The sequence below is a fragment of the Podarcis erhardii genome (assembly GCF_964252035.2).
Source record: "Podarcis erhardii genome assembly, chromosome: 1".
Lineage (NCBI taxonomy): Eukaryota > Metazoa > Chordata > Lepidosauria > Squamata > Lacertidae > Podarcis > Podarcis erhardii.
The window spans coordinates 134,927,058-134,950,006 of NC_138497.1; the positions used below are offsets into that span (position 1 = coordinate 134,927,058).

The 22,949-nt window shown below is 44.3% G+C and overlaps 1 long non-coding RNA gene across 1 annotated transcript; it reads right to left on the reverse strand.

Annotated features, from left to right (window-relative positions):
- Positions 1 to 2,941: 2,941 nt before the first annotated feature.
- Positions 2,942 to 22,818, reverse strand: LOC309335450. Its single transcript, XR_014153506.1, has 3 exons — positions 22,730 to 22,818; positions 5,914 to 5,985; positions 2,942 to 3,075 (listed from the first exon to the last, which is right to left on the reverse strand). It is a non-coding gene; the product is annotated as an uncharacterized lncRNA (long non-coding RNA).
- Positions 22,819 to 22,949: the final 131 nt, after the last annotated feature.

A 22,949-nucleotide genomic window follows, 5' to 3' on the forward strand; every position in this document is an offset into this window, starting at 1 on the left:
TTTCGGACCTTGCCCCGCTCCTTGTGGACTGATTCCAGGCTAGTGACCCAGGACCGGATTTGACTATGCCTACGGTAACCTTCCCCCCGGGATCAGCACAGCTAGTTAGTTGAGATAATTAGTTGAGGTAATTGCAGTTCCAGTGTCTAATTGCATCAAAAGTTATATTGTTGTTAAAATTATTGAATTGCTTACTGATTATGATTTCTGTTGCCTTTTCCATCTATGAGGTCACCACATTTTACATCCCAACATAACAGATTCATGATTCTTATTTATAGCTAACCATGAGCCTCAGCATGCCAAGGCAACCTTAAATGGATTTTAAAAACACCGTGCTAGATGATAAATGACAGCACTGAGCTCTATAAAGATATGTCAACCATTAAGTAAACAAAATATGCACAGTACTCTTTAAAAATTCATGGGTGGTATTCATTTACTTAGAGTAGACAAAATGAAATTAATGGGCCTAAATTACCGTATTTTTTGCCCCATAGGACGCCCCGCCCCATAGGACGCACCTAATTTTTTTTGGGGGGGGGAATAAAGGAAACCCCCCCCCCAGGCACAGGGCAGGCACGGGGGAAGCAGCCTGCTATCCACAAGCCTAGGGAGCCGCGCCGGTCTCCCCAGGCTTGCAGAGAGGTGCGCGAAGCCCGGGCGCGCTCTTCAGCGCGCACCAGGCTTCGGAATGCAGGAAGCCCGGGAGCGCAGGCAGCTCTGCGCCACCGTCCGGAGCCCCGCGCGGCTTCGCGCCGGGATCCGGAGGGTGGCGCAGAGCTGCAGGAAGCCCAGGAAAGCCTGCATTCGCCCCATAGGACGCACACACATTTCCCCTTCATTTTTGGAGGGGGAAAAGTGCGTCCTATAGGGCGAAAAATACGGTAGTCATGTTCACTCATTTCAATGCATCTATTCTGAGTAAAACTTAGTTGAATGAAATCCTACGCCTATTTAAATAGAAATCACTAAAAAAAGCATTTTTATCAACATAAAAAAACATAATGTGTCTTTAAAGTAGGAGGAGGATTTCTCATGTATGTTTTGGTATAGATACCCCTTGAAGAGTCACAAAGCTATTTGGCATAGTTAAATAATAATAATATTTGCTACACCATTACACAATAGTTAATGAAGAATGGCATGACTGGCAGCTCATATTCTGCTATTTTATAAATCTCATTATTGTCATTTTCTCTCCATGCAAATCCAGCATTGAACACTTCCAGGAATGTCAGGGTCTTCTGGCTGACAGGCTACCTGATGACTACATGAGACTAGCATAGGATTCTGGAACTGAGGTTGGATGAACGTGTCTGTCGGAGCTGCCCGAGGTCCCAGCTCACAAAGGACCAACGCCAGTTTGTTGTTCTATACAAAAGTCTTTATTGAAGTTCAGTTTCGATTTCAAAGCCGCGGTGCGCAGCTCTACGTCTCAAACACTAGACCGCTGAAGCTCCGTCTGAATCTCTTCCCCCCAGACACCAGTTTAAGACTCTAGCCTTGCTCCACCTCTTCCTCTGCTCTTTCCTCCTCTGGGTCCGCCTGTCCGCTGGGGTCTTGCCCTTTCTAGACTCCTCTGACGCTGAGTCCCCTGAATCTTCCCCTGCCTCCGGCGGGCTTTAGGACCTGGTTCCCAATCCGGGTTCTTTGCTGTCCCGCGCGTCTGTACATTCGAACTTGGCGCCCGCGCCCAGCCGGCAACCTTCCTCCTGACCGTTACGCTGCTCCTGTCACTGCTTCCCCCTTCGGGGCGGCTAGCTGGACCTGACTCCCCCTCCGTTCCCTCACTCTCCAATAGAGGCGTGGTCAGCCCTGACTCATCTTCTCTCCCTGCTGGAGGAGACGCTGGCCCTGATACATGGGACTCTTCCCCCCCACTACGCTCTGGTGGGGGAGCTGGTCCTGATCCCCCGCTGCTGCTTTGGGAGTCCCCGCTGGCCCCTTGCTTCTGGTGCGTCCCCCCTGGGACCCCCCTTGCCCTGGCCATCGGCGCCCCCCTCTGGGAATCTTCTAATTCGCTGGAGAAGCTCATGGAATCTCTCGGGCCACTGTCATACTCCCCTACGCTGCCCTCCGATTCTTCCCCTTCGCTCTCCATTTCCTCTCTCCCCTGTGCCTCTGCTCCTGAGCCCCTGACAGTGTCAATTTCTGTTTCTCTTAGTTTCTAGTTTTTCCAATCTTAATTTCAGTTCTCCACATTTCCACAACAGTCTGCAATTTCTTTTTTGGGGGGGGGGGGCGTGATAAATTCCTCATGAAAATTCATCAGCATTTTAGTGTAGATTTAAGAAGACAAGAATAGCCAATGGCCCATCTAGTGCAGCATCCTGTTCTCACAGTGGCCAATGAGATGCCTGTGGGAAACCAATGAGCAGAACATGAGCGCAAGAGCCCTCTCCACTTCCTCATTTCCAGCAACTGGTATTCAGAAGCACTGCTGCCTCCAACTGTGGAGGCAGAGAATAGCCATCCCACCTAGTAGCCATTGATAGTCCTCTCCTCATGAATTTCTCTTAAAATACACATTTTTGCAAAGCAATTTTCCCTAATACAATGTGTTTCGGTATATTATTTTCACTAATATATGCACAAGTTACCCTAATATATACATTTTGTACACATTGCTTGGCTTGGAGAGCTACATTGAAAAATTCAGAGAAGTGCCCTTTTCAAAGCTGGGCTGAGTTTTGGTTTGTTTTTTGTTTCAGAAAGTGTGGATTTTGTAAGTTTGCCTTTAAATGTAAACTGAGTCCAATTTATTCCCAATCCCTGTTTGTAGGTGTGATTCCTCAAAATGGTTGCTTGGTGAGACCAGAATCCATGTATACATGATAAGTTATTCTGCCTACTGACAGGGACACATAACATAATAAAACAACACAAGACTAACCCTAGAAACTGTCAGTAATGATGCCAAATCTGGTTTCCAAACCTATCTACCAGGAGTGCAAACTCACTGCTGCGAAAGGAGAAACTACTGTAGAATCTTACCATCATTTAAAGAAGTTCTTACCTGTTCTAATGGTTGCTTACCTTCTCTGTGTATAAATGCCCACACAGGTCTTCAACCTAGGAAGAAATACAATACTTTTAGAATCTAAAGAAGAATGCAACACAAGTTGAATGAATGAAAGAGGAACAGTCAAGTTTGTGTGATTATATAGGGTTGCCATACATCTGGACATATCTGGAATACTGCAACCGCAAGCAGTGTCTGGTTGGAAATTGGCGGAAAATCTGGACGTATGGCAGCCCATGTCGGCAGTGTTGGTTTTGCCAACAACTTTTGGCCAAAAAAAGCAACAACAAAAAACTCAACAACTTTTCTGTCCGGATTTTCACTTTCTGAAATATGGCAACCCTAGATTATTTTCATGATAATGCATTACTTAAGTATTTAGTCTTTAGAAGCAGGTATTTGGTAGCATGACAGGCATGGCGGGGCGGGGGGGGGGGGAGAGAGAAGAGTTCTATGATCTCTAGTCTGTTGCTGCTGGATAATGGAAGAGTGGTTCTTTTATTACAGAAACTGTGTCCCAACACCACAATTTGTAGCTTGCCCTGCATTAGACTAAGAAGGAGGCCATGCATCCTCTTTAATGAAGACTCAGGTGCATCATCTTCCATCCTCTTGTGGAACCCACAGCTCAGATCTCACAGACATGACAAACCTGAGTTGTACCACTTCATTCTTACATCATTGAATACAGTGGTACCTCAGGTTACATACGCTTCAGGTTACATACGCTTCAGGTTACAGACTCCGCAAACCCAGAAATAGTGATTCAGGTTAAGAACTTTGCTTCAGGATGAGAACAGAAATCGTGCAGCAGCGGCGCGGCAGTAGCAGGAGGCCCCATTAGCTAAAGTGGTGCTTTAGGTTAAGAACAGTTTCAGGTTAACTACAGACCTCCGGAACAAATTAAGTACTTAACCCGAGGTACCACTGTATGCTTCCACACACAAATATTTCCTGCATACAGAAAGCTACCATAGCAGAGAAAAGACTCAGGTAGCACACTTTTTCCTGGTATACTAGCTTTGTATCCAAGATTATCATAGTACCTTCAATATATTTTTATTAGGACCCATCAAAATACCACAAAACTGTGAGCAAATTCCAGTTTTCCAGGACTCTTTATCAAGCCATATGTTGAACAAAGAAACTGGGTGGGTAGAGGGAGAGAAAGTATGTGGTTTTTATTCCCAAGTCAGCAGTTCTTAAGTTGGGGTGTCAACAGTGTCATGTAAACATAACTGGATTTTATTTTAAAAACAGAAAACATTCACTGCAGTCATAGAATCATAGAGCTGGAAGGGACCCGAAGGGTCATTTAGCCTGACCCCCTGCACTGCAAATATTAGAAGTTGAAATTATACATATGCACAGACTTTCCCCCTATATCTGGGGTGTTCTGTATAATCTGTAACTGCACCAGCATAAGGCCTTGGCCCATGTTGGTGGCACCCTACTTGCTTCTCTTCAGTCTGGGCCTTACTAGATGGTGGGGAGGGGAAGAGGCTGGCCTCTGAAGACGTGAGCTGTGTGCTGCATGTTCTGAGCTAGTTTTCCTCACTAATTCCCAATAAAACTTTTAAACAGTAAGGCTAGTTACTCCTTTGCAGCTTAAACAAGCACAAAGGGGAAAGTGGAATGAGCTCAGCTTGAATGACATACCGTACTGGCCCGAATATAAGACGCACCCCCAAATAAGCCACACCTTTAAAACTGAAGGGGGGAGACAATACCCAGGCTGCTCATGGGGGGGGGCAACACCGTTTTGCTGGTGGCCTTCCCCTCCTCCCCCCACGGCTCCAGGGGAGGCTTGAGAACAGTGAGCAGGCTGCGCACCGTTGCCCCGTGCTCCTGGGCTGCTCTTGGGGAGGGAAGCTGCCGGCAAAGTGTTGCGCACCCCCCCCCCCGCGAAAGCAGCCTGGGAGCATGGGGCAACAGCGCGCAGCCTGCCAATTGCCTCCAAGCCTCCCCAGAGCCATTGGGGGAAAGGGAAGGTCGCAAATATAAGTCGCACTTTAACTTTTCGCTGTCAGAATTTGGAGAAAAAGTGACGCTTTTATTCAAGCCAATACGGTATTACCTGTAAGGGGAAATGGAAGGATAAAGAAAACAAAACATATGCAACCAATTACGCATCTCTCCGTCTTTGTTTTTGTCTCTCAGTAGAATACTATCCAATACAAATTACCATCGCATCCCCCCCAAAAGCGAAACCAAGAGCAAGCTTGTTTGTGCAGGTTGAGAACCCTATGGGCCTGCCTGCTTCTCCATTAACTTTATCACCCATATTTCTGAGAAGAGAGACAGAATGTGTCGTCTCTCTTCTCGGAAATATGGGTGATAAAGTTAATGGAGAAGCAGGCAGGCCCACAGGGTTTCCAGAGAAGCAGCCATCTTAGACTGTCACAACAAAAAAGGAGGAGGATCTTTTGTTATAGCAGAAGCTTTTGTGGACTAGAATCCACCGTAAGATGCATGAAGTTGTCTGCAGCTGGCAAAGGAGCTTACATTTGTCTCTACAGTGAGGTGTGTACCTAACATGCCAATTCATGCACCTAATGAAATAGACAGCCCACAAAAGTTTATACCATAATAAATTTGTTAGTTTTAAAGATGCCACCTGACTCCTTATTTTGTACATTCTGCTCTCCTCTACAAAGCCCCTGGTTCTACTGTTTAAAATAAAGGTTTGGGGTTTTTTTAAGCATCATAAAAAGTACAGTCATACCTTGGCTCTCAAACGGAATCCGTTCCGGAAGTCCATTCAACTTCCAAAAACGTTCGAAAACCAAGGAGCAGCTTCTGATTGGCTGCAGGAGCTTCCTGCACTCAATCAGAAGCCCTATCAGACGTTCGGGTTCCAAATAACATTTGCAAATGGCAACACTCACTTTGCGGTTTGCGGTGTTCAGGAGCCAAAACGTTCGAGTCACAAGGCGTTTGACAAACAAGGTATCACTGGACTGTAAAGGGAAACAAAAGGGGCGGTTCAAATATATATCATTTGTAGCCAGAAGATGGTGCTGCTCTTGCAGTAAAAATCACCCACGTGATTCAGACCTGTCAAAGAATAGAGCACTGTACTACATTGGTAGAAAAGGGGAATGTAAATGCCTTACGGGTCAACAAGACCGCCTTTACAATTGTGCGTAAAATTCTAATAGTCATCTTAATTAACTACTAGAAACAAAAGAAATAGCCAAATCCAAATCTTCTTTAACCCAAATCCATCCATTATACAAAAACATAAATCACTCAGAGCATGATTTAAAACAGCACAACCAACCTCACACATTACATAGTACAATTACACAGCAGCATATTACAAAGAAGTGAAATGCTACATTTATAACTTAACTCAAACCCCATGTTCTCTGGCTTTATTCCCTCCCCACTTCCATGGTCCTGAATTTTGCTGGGCCAATTCCATTTTTTAATAGAACTATGACAAGGAAGCTGGCAGGATCAAATACGCTCCTAATACGTCAGCAGAAAGACCAGCAGGTCCACTTCCTCCCCAACCCCTATAATAGTTCCAGTGGTGTACAGAGCTCCAAAACGTGCCACAGTTCAAGAAAAGAGACAGCTCTGTGCGTGCAAAGGAATGCATACTTGGAGCAGTGTATTTTTGTGATTAACCATGTGTCAATCATCACAATTTTATATTAAGGAGGGATTTAAAAATACAAATACAGTTCTGAAAGGACACAAAACCCTAGAGAAACACCTTGAATGCTTTCACACAAAACTGTGAATGAGTTTGAGGGAGGCCCTTGCCCATCATCCATCTCTGAATCATAGAATCATAGAATCATAGAGTTGGAAGAGACCCCAAGGGCCATCGAGTCCAACCCCCTGCCAAGCAGGAAACACCATCAGAGCACTCCTGACATATGGTTGTCAAGCCTCTGCTTAAAGACCTCCAAAGAAGGAGACTCCACCACACTCCTTGGCAGCAAATTCCACTGTCGAACAGCTCTTACTGTCAGGAAGTTCTTCCTAATGTTTAGGTGGAATCTTCTTTCTTGTAGTTTGGAACCATTGCTCCGTGTCCGCTTCTCTGGAGCAGCAGAAAACAACCTTTCTCCCTCCTCTATGTGACATCCTTTTATATATTTGAACATGGCTATCATATCACCCCTTAACCTCCTCTTCTCCAGGCTAAACATGCCCAGCTCCCTTAGCCGTTCCTCATAAGGCATCGTTTCCAGGTCTTTGACCATCTCTGGTTGCCCTTCTCCTTCCTCCCACCATTCCATCCTTGCTCTCCAAAGATAACATTACTTTGCTCACCCCTAAGGCTGGTAAAATGAGGAAACACCTATCTGCCACCAACACACAGTGTACCTGAACCCATGGTTCTAGATTAGAAAGCAGCAAAGCATGCTTTCCATGCTTCTTCTCAGTGCAGCTAGCAAAACAAAAACAGATCTGTTCTAAGACTGGCATAACAGCAGCATGACAGTTTCCATGTGCCTCTTTCTCTGCCTCCCTTTTGACTTAAACAAGCTGCAGCACTTAAGATAAAAAGGGGAAACACAATGAGCAGTCAAAAAGGCAGCATCTAGATATCCTTCCCTCCCACCCTTTGCTCTGCAATTCAAGTGCTCCTCCAGCTGCACACCAAAGGGATTTCCCCCACATTTAAGATTCAGAGATTATATTGCTATCCTGAGCTGCCGCCCACAAACTAAAAAACAGCAAATAATAGGAAACCAATTTTAATAACATTTTTATATGTCAAAAACAGAAGCAGTCAACTGCTGGCTCATCAGCTTTATCTGATCCCCAAGCAATTTTATCTGGTCCCTGATGTTCCTACTATACAGGGCCAGCAAAAAGCATTTTATGGCTTGAAGCAAAGGATCAAATAGTGCTTCCTTTCTGCCCCATACCCTGCCAAAACAGCCCCCCACACATTTTGACCTGATAAAGCTCTTCCTAACAAGTTGATGCAGAATGTGCACTCTGGAAATCCACCAAAACCCATTTCCTTATTATTAAAATCTGATGTCTTTACTGAGCTGAGCTCCTAGCCCTAGAAGCAGGCCAAAGTGTGAAAAAAGGGATACTTGAGCAACCTAAGACTCCCCCCTGGTGGATCATAACACAATGTCCAGCTAGTCCTGTGCCAATTATGCAAAATGTGAGTGCAAATTACGTCCCACCCAGGCAGAAGCAGGCAAACTCCAAACTCCTTCTTCCCACCCTATGGAGAGAGCCATGGTGGCTCCTTGAGTGGGTGTGCGCTGGCATCACTGTGTATATTGTGATGCAGAAGGCTGTTCTGGATATATACCCTGATATCACTGGATGCCTCTGTGTCTGTATGGCAAATGGGTACCATTGCTGACAGTCCCTGATTGGCAGCCTGTGGCAGAGATGAAGATGCACCTCTTTGCCCTGGCTTTTGAAGGAATATATATATATATTTTGAAGAAATATATGCATATTTTTGGCCTCTGGAGGAATAGTGACCCTATTCTTATGGTTGTAAATTGTTTTAACTCATTTTAATATTATATTTTCATATTGCTGTAATCCCACCTTTAGACTTTATGATGAAGTAAGGATTAAAAATCCTATTATTGTGTTACTAATAATAATTCAATCAGACACCATGTCACCATTTTGTTAAGTGCAAGTGTTTTAAAGTATTTCCCCCCTCCTATCTCAAGCTAAGCTGACATAGGATCAGGAAGGTTTGCTGCTAACATATAGGTAGTGCACCTGCAAAAAGTTCAGGATTCCTCAGCCCCAATACATAAATATAATGTTCAGTAGCAATAACACATTCTGAGTTGAAGACAGCTATTTTTCAAAGGCTATGTTACAAATATTTGTTTCATCTTGTTGCTTTATTTTTCCACTGAGATTACTGAATCATTACTGGATAGTTTATTGAAAGAAAATTCACAAATGAGAGTTTGAAAGATATTTTAACAGTGCAGTTCTAAACATATGTACTGAAAAGTAAGTGCCACTCATTTCAAAAAGGCTTACTCCCAAGTAAATGAACACAGCCTAACCACTTAAAATGCATTAAAACATAAACTTGATAGTCTTTACTCATTTTTCCAGGCTTCACCCTTTGCATGAAATAAGCTTTCTATCTGGGCCATGCACCCAAAATTTTGACCAATAAAATTATAAAACAACAGGCATTGCCCCATCTAATTTCTATTTCTTTTCATAGGATTCAGGTAATGCAGCAGAAATAATGTCTCACTGGACTCAAATACCATGTTGGTGCATTGCCACTTCTCTGTGGTTTATATATCTAATAAATTTGTTCCACGGTCAAACAGCTCTTATTGTTAGAAAGTTCTTCCTAATGTTTAGTCTGAATCTCCTTTCTTATAACCTGAAGCCAGTGGTTCGGGTCCTACCCTCCAGAGAAGCAGAAAACAATCTTGCTCCATCTTCCATGTGACAGCGCTTGAGATGTTGGAAGATGGCTCTTATATCTCCTCTCAGTCTCCTCTTTTTCAGGCTAAACATACCCAGTTCCTTCTACTATTCCTCATAAGGCTTGGTTTCCAGAACCGTTACCATCTTGGTCACCCTCCTCTGCATGTCAATATCCTTCTTAAAATGTCTCTTTTTTATTTCTGTCCTCCCATATTGACAAAACTTGTCTTAATGTAATATTGAGGGGAGGGAATATAAATGCATATGTCCTCAATATGCATTTGTCATCTTCCACGCCATGACTTTCACTCAGCTAAACACTATGCCGGTGGCTTCTGATCTAACTTGCTTGGACAAACCAAAATTTACAAATTGCAGCATCTAACAAATGAGCAACCCTGCCCACCTGTAAAATTTGGCATGGCAGGGATGGGGAAATAAGAATCTGGTCTGCACCTGAAAAGTTTCTCCACCCGATTTAAATACTCACCTGGCATCCATAGGCAACACAGAACTCTGTGCAGAGTAAGCAGGCTGCCAGCAGAACAATGGGTCACTCCATCTCTCCTCTGTGTTCATTATAGAACTGAATAAATGTTAGCTAAAGTATGGTGTACTTTGAATGATACATAAAGTTTTTCATTTGTCTCTTATGAAAATGAAGCTATCACTTCTTGCTGTACTGTTGCAGTAAAAAAGCAAGGAATTTTGAGTTTTCAAAGGTTCTCCACCCCATTCCCCCCCACCAACTGTAAGTATGTTTACATCTTACTAGGTCTGAACTTTCAAACTTCATTTAATGCTTAATTTTTTTCCTTTGAGAACAGAAGAAAAGGCAGAAGCTACAATCACCAAACAGGAAGTAGCTTAGGTCCCTCTAGAATCTCCAGCCTGCAGATGACCTTCTGCAGGCAACAGATAATAAACAATATATTATATTTTAACAGCTTATGAATAAACGGATATTGTATTTCCTTAAATGATAAAAAATAGGAAAGGAAGAAGGTGACGAAGTAAGAGACTTGGATATTTCAAAACATTTAAAAGAATTCAGGCCACATTCACACCATGACACACTTCTCCTCCAAAGAATTCTGGGAGTTGTGTTTTGTTAAGGGTGATGAGAGTTGTTAGGAAGCCCCTATAATTCCCACAGTGGTTTAACGATCAATCCTTCTTCACAGGGAACTCAAAGTGTAACTCTGTGAGGGAAATAGGGGCCTCCTAACAACTTAGTGTGGGACGCGGGTAGCACCGAGCTTTGGGCCGGCCGATCAGAAGGCCAGCAGTTCAAATCCCCACGATGGGGTGAGCTCCTGTTGCTTAGTCCCAGCTCCTACCAACCTACCAGTTCAAAAGCACGTCAAAGTGCAAAAAGATAAATAGGTACCACTCCGGCGGGAAGGTAAACGGTGTTTCCGTGTGCTGCTCTGGTTCGCCATGCTGGCCACATGACCCAGAAAAACTGTCTGCGGACAAACGTTGGCTCCCTCAGCCAGTAAAGCGAGATGAGCACAGCAACCTCAGAGTCGTTCGCGACTGGACTTAACTGTCAGGGGTCCTTTACCTTTACCTTTACCAACTTAGCAACAAACTTGTTCCCAAAGTTCCCAAAATCTGCAGTGGAAGCCGTGTTAAGTTTATTTCAAGTTTAAGTTTAAGCACTTAAGCATTTAAGTTTAAGCACTTTAAATGTATAGTGTGAATGTGGCTGCATGGTTCCTTGTTTGTCAGAGAAGAGAAACGGACCTGACAAGCAGAATTGCAAAGTCTCACCTATATTTGATGCAACTCAGTATCCCACACTGGTACAGATACTGGGCTACAACCACAAACATCTCAAAACCAGAAACTCCAGAGTTTGTTCTAACAACAAAAATAGAATCCTGTGGCACCTTAAAGGCTAAAGAAGTCTTGTGGCAGAGCCCTGTTCATCAAATGAATCCTCCAATTGTAACACAAAATTCTTTACCGTCAAATCTGGAGCCACCTCTTTCTGACCACAGCACTTAGTGAGGAGCACAAACCATAGCGCAGGAAACAGAATGGTGGTACAGTTTGTTTGCATGACAAAAGCATGTAGACTATCATTCCAAAAACACTTAGCAAACAATGAAAATAACCTGCTAGGTACATACTGGTTCTTGTATTATGAATACAAAGCAAAAACCATTCAAGTTGTTTGAAGAGAGAGTATTCGGGTTTTTTTACAAACACAAGACCAAACGATGGCACAAGTAAAACTTTAGATGTCAAGGCTAGACTGATTTTTCCACAAATAGGCCATAATTATAAACTGATAGGGACGCAGGTGGCGCTGTGGGTTAAAGCCTCAGCGCCTAGGACTTGCCGATCGAAAGGTCAGCGGTTCGAATCCCTGCGGCGGGGTGCGCTCCCGCTGCTCGGTCCCAGCGCCTGCCAACCTAGCAGTTCGAAAGCACCTCCGGGTGCAAGTAGATAAATAGGGACCGCTTACCAGCGGGAAGGTAAACGGCGTTTCCGTGTGCGGCTCTGGCTCGCCAGATGCAGCTTTGTCACGCTGGCCACGTGACCTGGAAGTGTCTCCGGACAGCGCTGGCCCCTGGCCTCTTAAGTGAGATGGGCGCACAACCCCAGAGTCTGTCAAGACTGGCCCGTACGGGCAGGGGTACCTTTACCTTTATAAACTGATACATATTTTGTAAGTGCATCCAACCTTGCCTAGAAACAAATGATGATCCATACAAATGCGTAATTCCCTGAAGGCGACTATTCCATAATTTTACATCTTTAAGAGCACATTCATATGCCCTAGATACAACAGCTGGGTAGCTTTAGGGTTTACTAAAGTCCCCCTACACTGCCATACTATGAGATACATCTGCCAGTCCCAGCCCTGATGTTATGTCATGAGAATCAAGTATATCCCTACCACAAAGTGGTAGTGTGGGTATGCCAGAGGGAAGAGCAGATTTACAACAAATCCCATGCTCTCGTAGACCTCACTCCCAACTCCTGTACTGCAACAGAAGAGGTGATGCTCCTTAAATTTCAAACTCCATGTATGCCAGGATCCCTGTTGCCTCCAACCCAGAGTGGTGGTGGTGGTTGTTAATTGAATTTATATACACTCTGGAGGTCTCAGAGCAGCTCGCAGAACAAAATCAGAACACAAAATATATAATCAAAATAAAAACAACAATTGGTTGCTACTATGCAAGGCATACTCTGTGCAGCACATTGTGGTGCAGAGTAATGATATCATGGTGCTGTTTCCACATCAGCAGGCATTAGATTGGCTCCTTTCACACCTGGCTGACATGGGGATATCCCTGGCATGCCAATCTCTGATTGGTGGGAGTTGACAGTGTTTCCATGAGCACACAAGGTGTGGGGATCAGGGTTGTTCTGCTCTGTTTTTTTGTGCTGATAGTGCACAGAATCCTGATTAAGTTATATTGGCATACATTGACTGTCAGATTGCCACAATTATAGGATTGTCAGGTAATAGTGAGAAATCTTCCCAACCTAATGCTTTCTATACCCTGCTTTCTTCAAGATAATTATCTAAAGACTCAGAAAAACACAGAAGGCATCCAGTATGAAGCCTAGTGCTGCAATTAGAAAAGAAAAAAGGAAGGAGACATACAAATTATCCACCTATAAATAAATAAGAAATTCAAGATGATTCTGTGCAAAATCAGTATAGCTAAAATAACTTGCATTGCCTTCTGCTGTAAGAAAAGAAGTAAGACCAGAATGGAGGCAACAGCATAGGCTTTTACATAAATTGCCATTCTGCAGTTTGTGTTTGAACTGCCTAGCATTCATATATTTCACCAAGTGATCTTATAGTGATCCAAAGGAATAATCACAGATCCACAAAAACAGGCATCCAAGGTACAAATTCGAAGAGATCTTCATGGTATTTACATGGGATGCCAACCAAACCGCCATCAAATCACAGAACAAGGCTGTGGGCACAGCTAAACAGTGGCAAAAAGTGGGCTGTTGAAGGGCTGAACGTTGAATGGGCCCAAGGTTTCACCAGCCCTGCTTTAGATGGTGTGCAAAACCAAGCTCCATGCCTGTAATCTAATGACTGAAAATACAGTAGCAACAGATAGAAATACTATATCTAGTCAGATATGACCGCAGTACATTTTAATTATTCAATAACCAGTTTTCTGTTGCTCTTGAAAGTAGTGCAAATGAAAAACCTTACTATAAATTATCTTTGGTTGATCATTTATTTGCCAAGTTTGATTAAAAAGGCAGGATTCTGTAATTTAGATCCACCTGCCCTGCAAAATGGTGTTGCCATCAGCATTTGCCAAACGTAATAATGCCTTACAGCAACACTGTCTTTTGTACTAGTAAGAGGTCATTTGAAAATCAATTGTGCATTCAATTACTTTTCTGTTCCATTTTGAACAGCATTACTTGTTTCATAATCGTAATGGTTTTATCTGTTTTTATATTTGTTTATAATTGTATAGCTGCCCTCGGACTTTATGGTGAAGGACAGGTAAGAAATTATTACAAATAAATACTCACTAGCAGCCATTTACCACCATGAATTTGAGCTAAGGCTCAATTGTTTGCTCAATTTATATCAAACGAAATGGGAAGGGAGAGAGTGACACTGTGCAGCAAAACAGGACTACAACACAGTCTCCCATGCCTATCTTAGGCTAAAGTCCTAACCCACTTAGCTGAGAATATGCTCCAATTTAGTTCTGAACAGACATGGTTAGCGGTGAACTGTTAGTAATGGAAAATAAATCCTAAATTTGTGCAAATTCGTTTTCAACCCCATGAACTATACTGCAAAACATGGCATTCCTGGATTACATTTAAAAGTATAACACTTAAAATATATTTATTTTATTAGTTTGCAGCATTAAGAACATAATACACACATAAAACACCCCCCCCAATCCAGAAGATGAAATTTAGATAATATATCCAAAATAATTTTCAAGTAATTAGTTCAAGTAATAGTTCCTATCCCTGACAACCATTTCTATAGGATGAAGTACAAGTAGGTCTTCCTATCCGAACACAATGTGTTTTCAGGAAATTATTTGTTAGGCAACCGTTCGCACAAGGAGACTGATGATTTCCATTGATTCCTATGGGAAGATTTCCAATGAGTTCCCGACCACATAACTTTTATCCCAAACTGATGAAAAAACAAGGAAAATCCTCTGAAACCTTGCAAAAGGAAACAAGGGGGGGAAAGAATGCTTTCTTATTTGTCTGATCTCCCTATTCCACCTGCCATGCTTTCTGGCCAAATGGCTGTTGCTAACCAGTAACACAAAAGAGCAAGGCTTCTTTAAAGCTGCTTATTTGTTTACAGTACTGCACGCAGGTCCAGCTGTTTGGATATCTGAATGTGCAGTGTGTACAGTGAGGATTGGGTACTATTTCCTCATGTTTGGATAAGTCATTTTTTTGTATAACAAGTGTTTGAATAGAGGGACCGATCCTCTTGTTGTACTATGCAGGTGTACTCCTCCCAGCAGTCATTCCTCCTCTGGTCACTGCTGTGAGTACCCAACCTGACTGATTGACTCCAGTGCTGTAGTTGTCGTCGTAGGGTTAATGTCGCCTGGCTCCGTAGGGTTGGCATCGCCTGGCTCCGACCTCATCAGCCGAAAAGGACTCTTCACGCTGCTCAATAAGAAAGGATGCCCACCTAAGCGCCACAAGATTATTGTGTCCTTCCATGAGATGTGCGGCACCGCCCAGTAGGATGACTCATGCTCAGATGCCTTCCCGATAAAGGATGGTGTGAAGCAGGGCTGTGATCTTGCCCAAACTCTCTTTAGCATATTCTTCTCCCTGGTGCTCTCACATGCCTTCAACTCAACTGAAGACGGTGTGTACATCCATTCAAGGAGTGACAGGGGTCTGTCCAAACTGGCATATGTCCACACCAAGACAAAAGTGTCTTATCCAAGAGATGTTGTTTGCAGATGATGTGGCCTTGACAGTGCACTCCAAGGAAGCTCTACAGTGTCTTAGAAACTATTTTGCACAATCCTGCATGGAGTTCAGTGTTACCAACGTCCTGGGTCAGGATGTCGCCAGCATGCCATGCATCAGCACTAGTGACCACATGCTTGAGGTGGTAGATATTTTGTCTACCTGAGCTCCATCATAACCAGCAACCTCTCCATCGACACTGAGCTGAACAAGCATACTGGCAAGGCAGTATCCCAGGGTCTGGGATAGGGTGACATTAACGACCAATGCAAAAATAAAGATCTACCAGGCTTGCATATTGAACACACTGCTTTATGGTAGTAAGACTAGTAATGACACCTCAATGCCTTCTACAGGTGATGTGTCAGGAAGATTTTGGGCATCACATGGCAGGACAGAGTGTCAAACAAAGATGTTTTCCCAAGCCCACATTCCCAGCATGTTTGCACTCCTGTGTCAGCAACATCTACACTGACTTGGTCATGTCCCAGAATGGAAGATGGCAGGATCCCCAAGGTCATGCTCTACAGAGAGCTGGCTTCAAGCTCCAGGCCCAATGGCAGACAAGCTCTATGTTACATAGATGTCTGCAAACATGACATGAAGGCTGGCAACATTAACCCTGCCATGTGGAATGCCCTTGCAGATGACCACAAGCACCTGGTGACAATCAGTCAGGTTGTGTATCCACACTAGAGGACAGAGGAGGAATGACTGCTGGCAGGAGCACAAAAAGAAGAAATGCCATGGTGCATCTTCAGCAGCACAAGCCGGTGCCTTCATCTGACCCAGCTGCAACCAAACATGTCTCTCTCGTATCAGTCTGTACAGCCACAGCTCTCCAACAGTTCAACTTTACATCTGAAGGTGCACAATGTTGCGTTTGCAGACATCTTTTTAACACAGAGTTGGTCTACCAATGGGTCTGATGCCTGAAGCCAGATCCCCATAGAGCATGTCCTTACTTTTTCAATTTAATTTCTAAAAGTTCTGACTACTTTGTTAGATGGGAATGCCAGTTTCTCTGTATTGTAAATAGCAGATCAACCAATGGCTACTGATGAATCAGTTTCTAATGAGGACAGTGTCATACTTCTTTTCTGCTTTGATAAGGAACATTAGGTTCCTTTGGAATGACTCTTTGGCTTCACTTTCTGTTGGAACATCAAAGCAAGCATGTACATCATCAATAGAAGGGCCCCAACATCCCGAAAAAAGCACTTGAGAAAATGAGGCTACACTCCTATGCCTATTTTTCTGCAAGAAAGTACCAATGAATGTAACTGGCTGCATTTCTAAACAAACATGCAGAAGATTAAATTGAACTGGACTTACAACGCTAACCCTGCAAATCATGGTTATGAACACAAGCTGTGAACATCCATTAGGTTTTGTAATGTAAAGTAACTGTTGGTGATGAGGGTTCAAACTGTTTACTATGTGCTTTCCGTTATGCTAGCTGCTTTCTGTCTCAGCCCCATCTATGCTGGTTTGGTCCACAGAATGGAAAATGGCAGGCTCCCCAAGGACGTGCTTTACGGAGAGCTGACTTCAAGCTCCAGACCCAATGGCAGACTAACTCTGTGTTACAAAGATGTCAAAAAATGTGACATAAAGGCTGACAGCATTAACCCTGCCATGTGGGAAACACTTGCAAATGACCACAAGCACCTGAGATAATCAGTCAGGTTGTGTATCCACACCACAGACCGGAGGAAGAATGACCACTGGCAGGAGCGCAGAGAGAAGAAACAACATGGCACACCTGCATCAACACAACTGGATACCTTCATCTGTCCCAGCTGCAACAAAACATGTCTCTCCCATATCAGACTGTATAGCCACAGCTCTCCAACAGTTTGACTTCACCCCTGAAGGTGCAGTCTTCCACTGCTTCCCAAGTTAGACAAATGCCAACTAGGGAAGAAGAAAAAAACAGGTGCTTTGAGCACATCTATGTGGTGGGAAAATGGCCTACAATATATATATATATATATATATATATATATATATATATATATATATATGCTTTCGTAGATTTTCACGGGTACAGGAATGCAGGTTTTGGTGTCCTCGGGTGTCTTCCTGTGTAAAAGTTGGGGTGTCTAGGCGACGTTTCGACGAGGTCTCACTCGTCATCTTCAGGCTGGTGCTTTCGGCTTCTTGTTACTGGAACAGAGCCGGATCTCAGTGTTTGAGTTCCTATAAATACTGTAGAGGGGGTGTGGTGTATAGCCTCCAATGTTCTGGGCAGAGAGGAAGTTCCCAGGCTAGTGTGCCTTTTCTTCTTTTGTTCCTTAATTACTTGAGAGATATCTTGAGTGATTTCTTGAGTGATATCCTGAGTACCACTTAGGTGGGTCATTAGGTGTGGATTAGTTGTTAAAGTCTTTGTGTCTTGACCTCTTGAACTTTGTGAAGAGTTTTCCTGAGAAGATGGCTGTACTGTATTTAGTTGTGCTCTGGCTTGGCTTCGTGTATAGGGGCGAGCTGTGGTTTTGTGGCTTGTGTCAGCCAGATCTGTGTAGGGATTGCAGGGGGGTGCAGCATCCGGAGGTGCCACCATGGATTGGCTACTGGATGGTGTCTGTAATTCATCTGTGGAGAGGGTCTGGGTTTGGGTCTGGTGTGGTTGATTGGTGTTGGCGTTCTGTGTGCCTCTGGATCTGGTGTCAGTTTTTGTGGGGAGGGCTAATTTCCAGATGTCTGGCAAGCGGGATGTGTCGTCACGCTTGTTCATGTTGTGAGGGTGTTTCTCTATCTCGATGGCTTCCATGATTATTCTCTTGTGGTGATGTTCCGTGTTAAAGAGCAATTTGGAATCTGCAAAATTAATTTCGTGTCCTGTTTCTTTCATGTGTTGGAAAAGAGAGGAAGTTTTTTCTTCTTTTTTGACGGCATTCTTGTGTTCTGCGATACGTGCATTTATTCGTCTGTTTGTTTGTCAAATGTACGTGGCTGGGCAGACTCTCTTTTCCAACACATGAAAGAAACAGGACACGAAATTAATTTTGCAGATTCCAAATTGCTCTTTAACACGGAACATCACCACAAGAGAATAATCATGGAAGCCATCGAGATAGAGAAACACCCTCACAACATGAACAAGCGTGACGACACATCCCGCTTGCCAGACATCTGGAAATTAGCCCTCCCCACAAAAACTGACACCAGATCCAGAGGCACACAGAACGCCAACACCAATCAACCACACCAGACCCAAACCCAGACCCTCTCCACAGATGAATTACAGACACCATCCAGTAGCCAATCCATGGTGGCACCTCCGGATGCTGCACCCCCCTGCAATCCCTACACAGATCTGGCTGACACAAGCCACAAAACCACAGCTCGCCCCTATACACGAAGCCAAGCCAGAGCACAACTAAATACAGTACAGCCATCTTCTCAGGAAAACTCTTCACAAAGTTCAAGAGGTCAAGACACAAAGACTTTAACAACTAATCCACACCTAATGACCCACCTAAGTGGTACTCAGGATATCACTCAAGAAATCACTCAAGATATCTCTCAAGTAATTAAGGAACAAAAGAAGAAAAGGCACACTAGCCTGGGAACTTCCTCTCTGCCCAGAACATTGGAGGCTATACACCACACCCCCTCTACAGTATTTATAGGAACTCAAACACTGAGATCCGGCTCTGTTCCAGTAACAAGAAGCCGAAAGCACCAGCCTGAAGATGACGAGTGAGACCTCGTCGAAACGTCGCCTAGACACCCCAACTTTTACACGGGAAGACACCCGAGGACACCAAAACCTGCATATATATATATATATATATATATATATAATATACTGCTATCTCATAAAGATATATCAAAACAGTTTGCAACAATATAACAAAACCAAACAATAATATTATAAAAAAGTTAAAAACATGTTAAAAGCAAAAAGAAATTAAAACAAACATCAACAGACCACTGCGGGGGGTATACTCTTAATTGCCTGCATAGGCCTGGTGGAATAGGAAGGGTTTTAGCAGGTGCTTAGAAGTTGGTACAGAATCATAGAACTGTAGAGTTGGAAGGGTCCCCAAGGGTCATCTAGTCCAACCACCTGCAATGCAGAAAGGCTCCCGCTAAATCTCTATTGGCAGGGTGCTCCACAGGAGTGGACCTATTACACTAAAGGTTTAGTTTTTCACTGTTGTCATATCAGCCTCACAAACTCAAGGAACACACAAATATACTCCTGCAGATAATCTCGGTGTTTGAGCTAGAATAGAAGGATTCAGGTGAACCTTGATGTATCCTGGATAAAAGTTGCTTAGGGCTTTGAAAATCAATAAAATAATGGTGAACCTGGCTCAGCAGCAGATAGGCAGCCAGTGTAACTGTTTTAATAATGGTGTCTTCTTACGTTCTCAACCAGAAGCTCCCACCAGTATTCTTGCCACAGCATTCTGCACAAGCAGTTACTTCCTAACCAGAACCAAGGGTAGCCCCACATAGAATGCATTGTAGTAATCCATCCCCAAAGTTACTCGTGCATGGAACAGTGGTCAGGTTATCCCTGCCCAGGAATGGTCGTAGTTGGCGACCCAGATGAAACTGCTAAAAGGCACTTGTAGCTACAGAGGCCTCTGGTGACAAAAATGTATCCCAAAGTACAGCCAAACTACACAGATTGCTCTGAAGAGATTGCTCCTTCAGAAGGAGTGCAGCTCCCATCCAAAACAGGCAATTTGCCAATTTCCCAGACATGGGAACCACCCACCCAAAGGGCCTCCATCGTCCCAGGATTCAAACTCCCTCTCCCCACTTCATCTCTTGCCAGGCTTTGCCTGCAACATATCACAACACTGGCTCCTATAACCAACTTCTCCTTAAAACCGGCTTGATTCAGTAAGTGCAGCACTGAACCATGGATTATTATTTATGAGTCATTTTTCTTTTAATTGAAATACTAAAATGATGTATAATTAAAACAACATAAACAAATTAGGAAAATTATTGAGAATCTGATATAAAAGTAAAATGATTGTGTTTGTAATTTGAAAAAACAAAAACAAAAAACAACAACATAAACAACAGTTCATTACTTGACCATAGCCAAGTAATTACTTTGCACCCTTAGATTCGCAAGTGTAAAATGGGAATTAAAGTGATCTACTGAGGCTCCAAGACTTTGGCCACCTCATGAGAAGAGAAGGCCCTGATGTTGGGAAAGATGGAGGGCACAAGGAGAAGGGGACGACAGAGGATGAGATGGTTGGACAGTCTTCTCGAAGCTACCAGCATGAGTTTGACCAAACTGCGGGAGGCAGTGAAAGACAGGAGTGCCTGGCGTGCTCTGGCCCATGGGGTCACGAAGAGACGGACACGACTAAACGACTAAACAACAACAACTTTAGACTAGAGGGCTACTGTATGGATAAAGAAACGTGGAGAATGGAAAGCAACACAGAGTAAGTGACACAGAGACCATTAAACAAAGAAAGGTTGCTTGACTTAGATCTACCTGAAAATCAAGGAAATTATTGGAAAGTAAGAGATTCTAAATACAAATGGATTGCCAGAGTAATATTTTCAACATCCCAACTCCAGTTACATTTTGACCTCACTGAGCATTCAAAAATACAGTTTCTCACACCCAAGTAGCATTCATCTCACATTTACAATTTTGACACTTTGTGTCGTTCTGAGCTTCAAAGAACTGAAAGTATTCTGTTACCCTGAAATATTTTAAAACAATTATAGACTCAGAAAAACTCTAATGCTGATATATAAGCCTCCCATACATGCTGCTGACTAAAGAAATAGTCATTGTCCCCAGCTTGTTGTTGGCTTTTATTAAATTTTATTATTTGTTTTTAGTCACCCTGAATGGCACAAGGAAGGGTGGAATATAAATATTATAAATAAATAAACAAGACATTTATATTAATTTTGCACTCTACCAATATCCCCAAAATCTTTAACTCTTGGATTTACTTCTTTCATAATAAACAGAAACACATAAATACATTCCTGTTGTTCTGCTATTCCTCAAGAAAAGAAGCAAAGAAATGCCCTATGAGAATTTCTACAAAGTACATGTATTTCAATTCATAATTCGTATTTCCCAATTTCTGAGCTGTAGCTGTAGTTGCCCCTCTCTTGTTGCTTTTTGTGTATACCATAAGAGTCCTTGTTTCTGCTAATGCCAAAGCCGGAATCACTCTTAATAAAGGCCATAATGTTTTGAGAAGGTTTTCTCTATCTGTAACTGTCTCACTGTATTTACAGGCGCTCACGTTTTCTATGAAAGGCAGGGGAATTCTCCCGATTTGTAACTCTCTTTCCCCAAAGCAAAATATTTATTGGCATCAGTAGTAAGTGCACTGGAGTTTATTTGAATCTATCCTCAGGAAAGTGAACTAAACCCATGTTTCTATTTTAATCCTATTTTAAACAAAGTTCAAGTAATTTTAACACTGAATACTTTAAGCTCATTTTGATCTTTTTCGCAGCTGAACCAAGACATTTAATCTGACCAACTGTTACTCTTTTATAATCCATATTGCAAACATGCTGCTGACTAAAGCAATAGTCACCGAGCGCCCAACTTGAACCAGCTATCCTGTATAGATTTCTAGAATCAGCTGCGATTCAGGCTCTTACATGTTCACTAGCGAGGAGGAAAGGATCCCCATGTAAACAGGTAGGGAAGAAGGAGAGCAGGGGCGCAGAAGAAGCAAAGAGCCAGCTGCCTCCCGGGGGTCCCAAGGAGACGCTCCGGAGTCAAACCGCTTTCCGAGACGCTCAGCGCCCTGGGCGAGGCGGCCCCGATCCCGAGTGGAAAAGGCCAACGAGGCCCGTCGGACTCTCCCCGCGCCCCCCCCCCCCGCAGCAGCGCCCGCCTTCCCCCTGAGGTGCTGGCTTTCTGCTTGCAGGGACCACCGGGTAGCTTGGGGGATTTAAAAGCGGCCTCTCCATCCTTCCCTGCTTCTCCTCCTCCTCCTCCGCCTGAAAGCGTCGCCGTCCTCCCCGGCCCGCCGTCACGTGTGGACGCGGCCGCTTCCTCGGCGCGTGGAGGAAGAGCCGAGCGCCGCGCAGGCCCGGCCAGCGGGGCGGGCGAGGGGCTTTGCCGCCCGCCCAGCCTTCGCCCGGCTGCCTCCCCGCCCGCGGGAGCAGCCGGAGGACGCGCGGCGGCGGCGGCGGCGGACCTTGGACAGCAGCAGCAGCAGCGGAGGAGGAGGAGGAGGAGGCTCCGGCTCCGGCTCCCTGGCGACCCCGCTCCCTCCGGCGGCGCTGCTGCACCTGCCTCCGCCGCGCGGCTCCCCCTCGGCCTGGGACGAGGCGGGAGCAGAGGTGGCCTACCTCGCAGGGCGCCCGGCGGAGGCGACCACCCAGACGCTTCCCCGCCGCCGCCGCCGCCGCCGGATCCGCCTCAGTCAGTCAGTCAGATCGGCCCAGTCAGTCAGTCAGTCAGTCAGTCAGCCGAGGGCGGGCGCGCTCCCGCTCCTCGCTCGCTCGCTGGCTCTTTCCGTGGCCGCGCCCGGCGCCAGCCCCGCGGGACGACGCTGCGACGGGCGGCCCT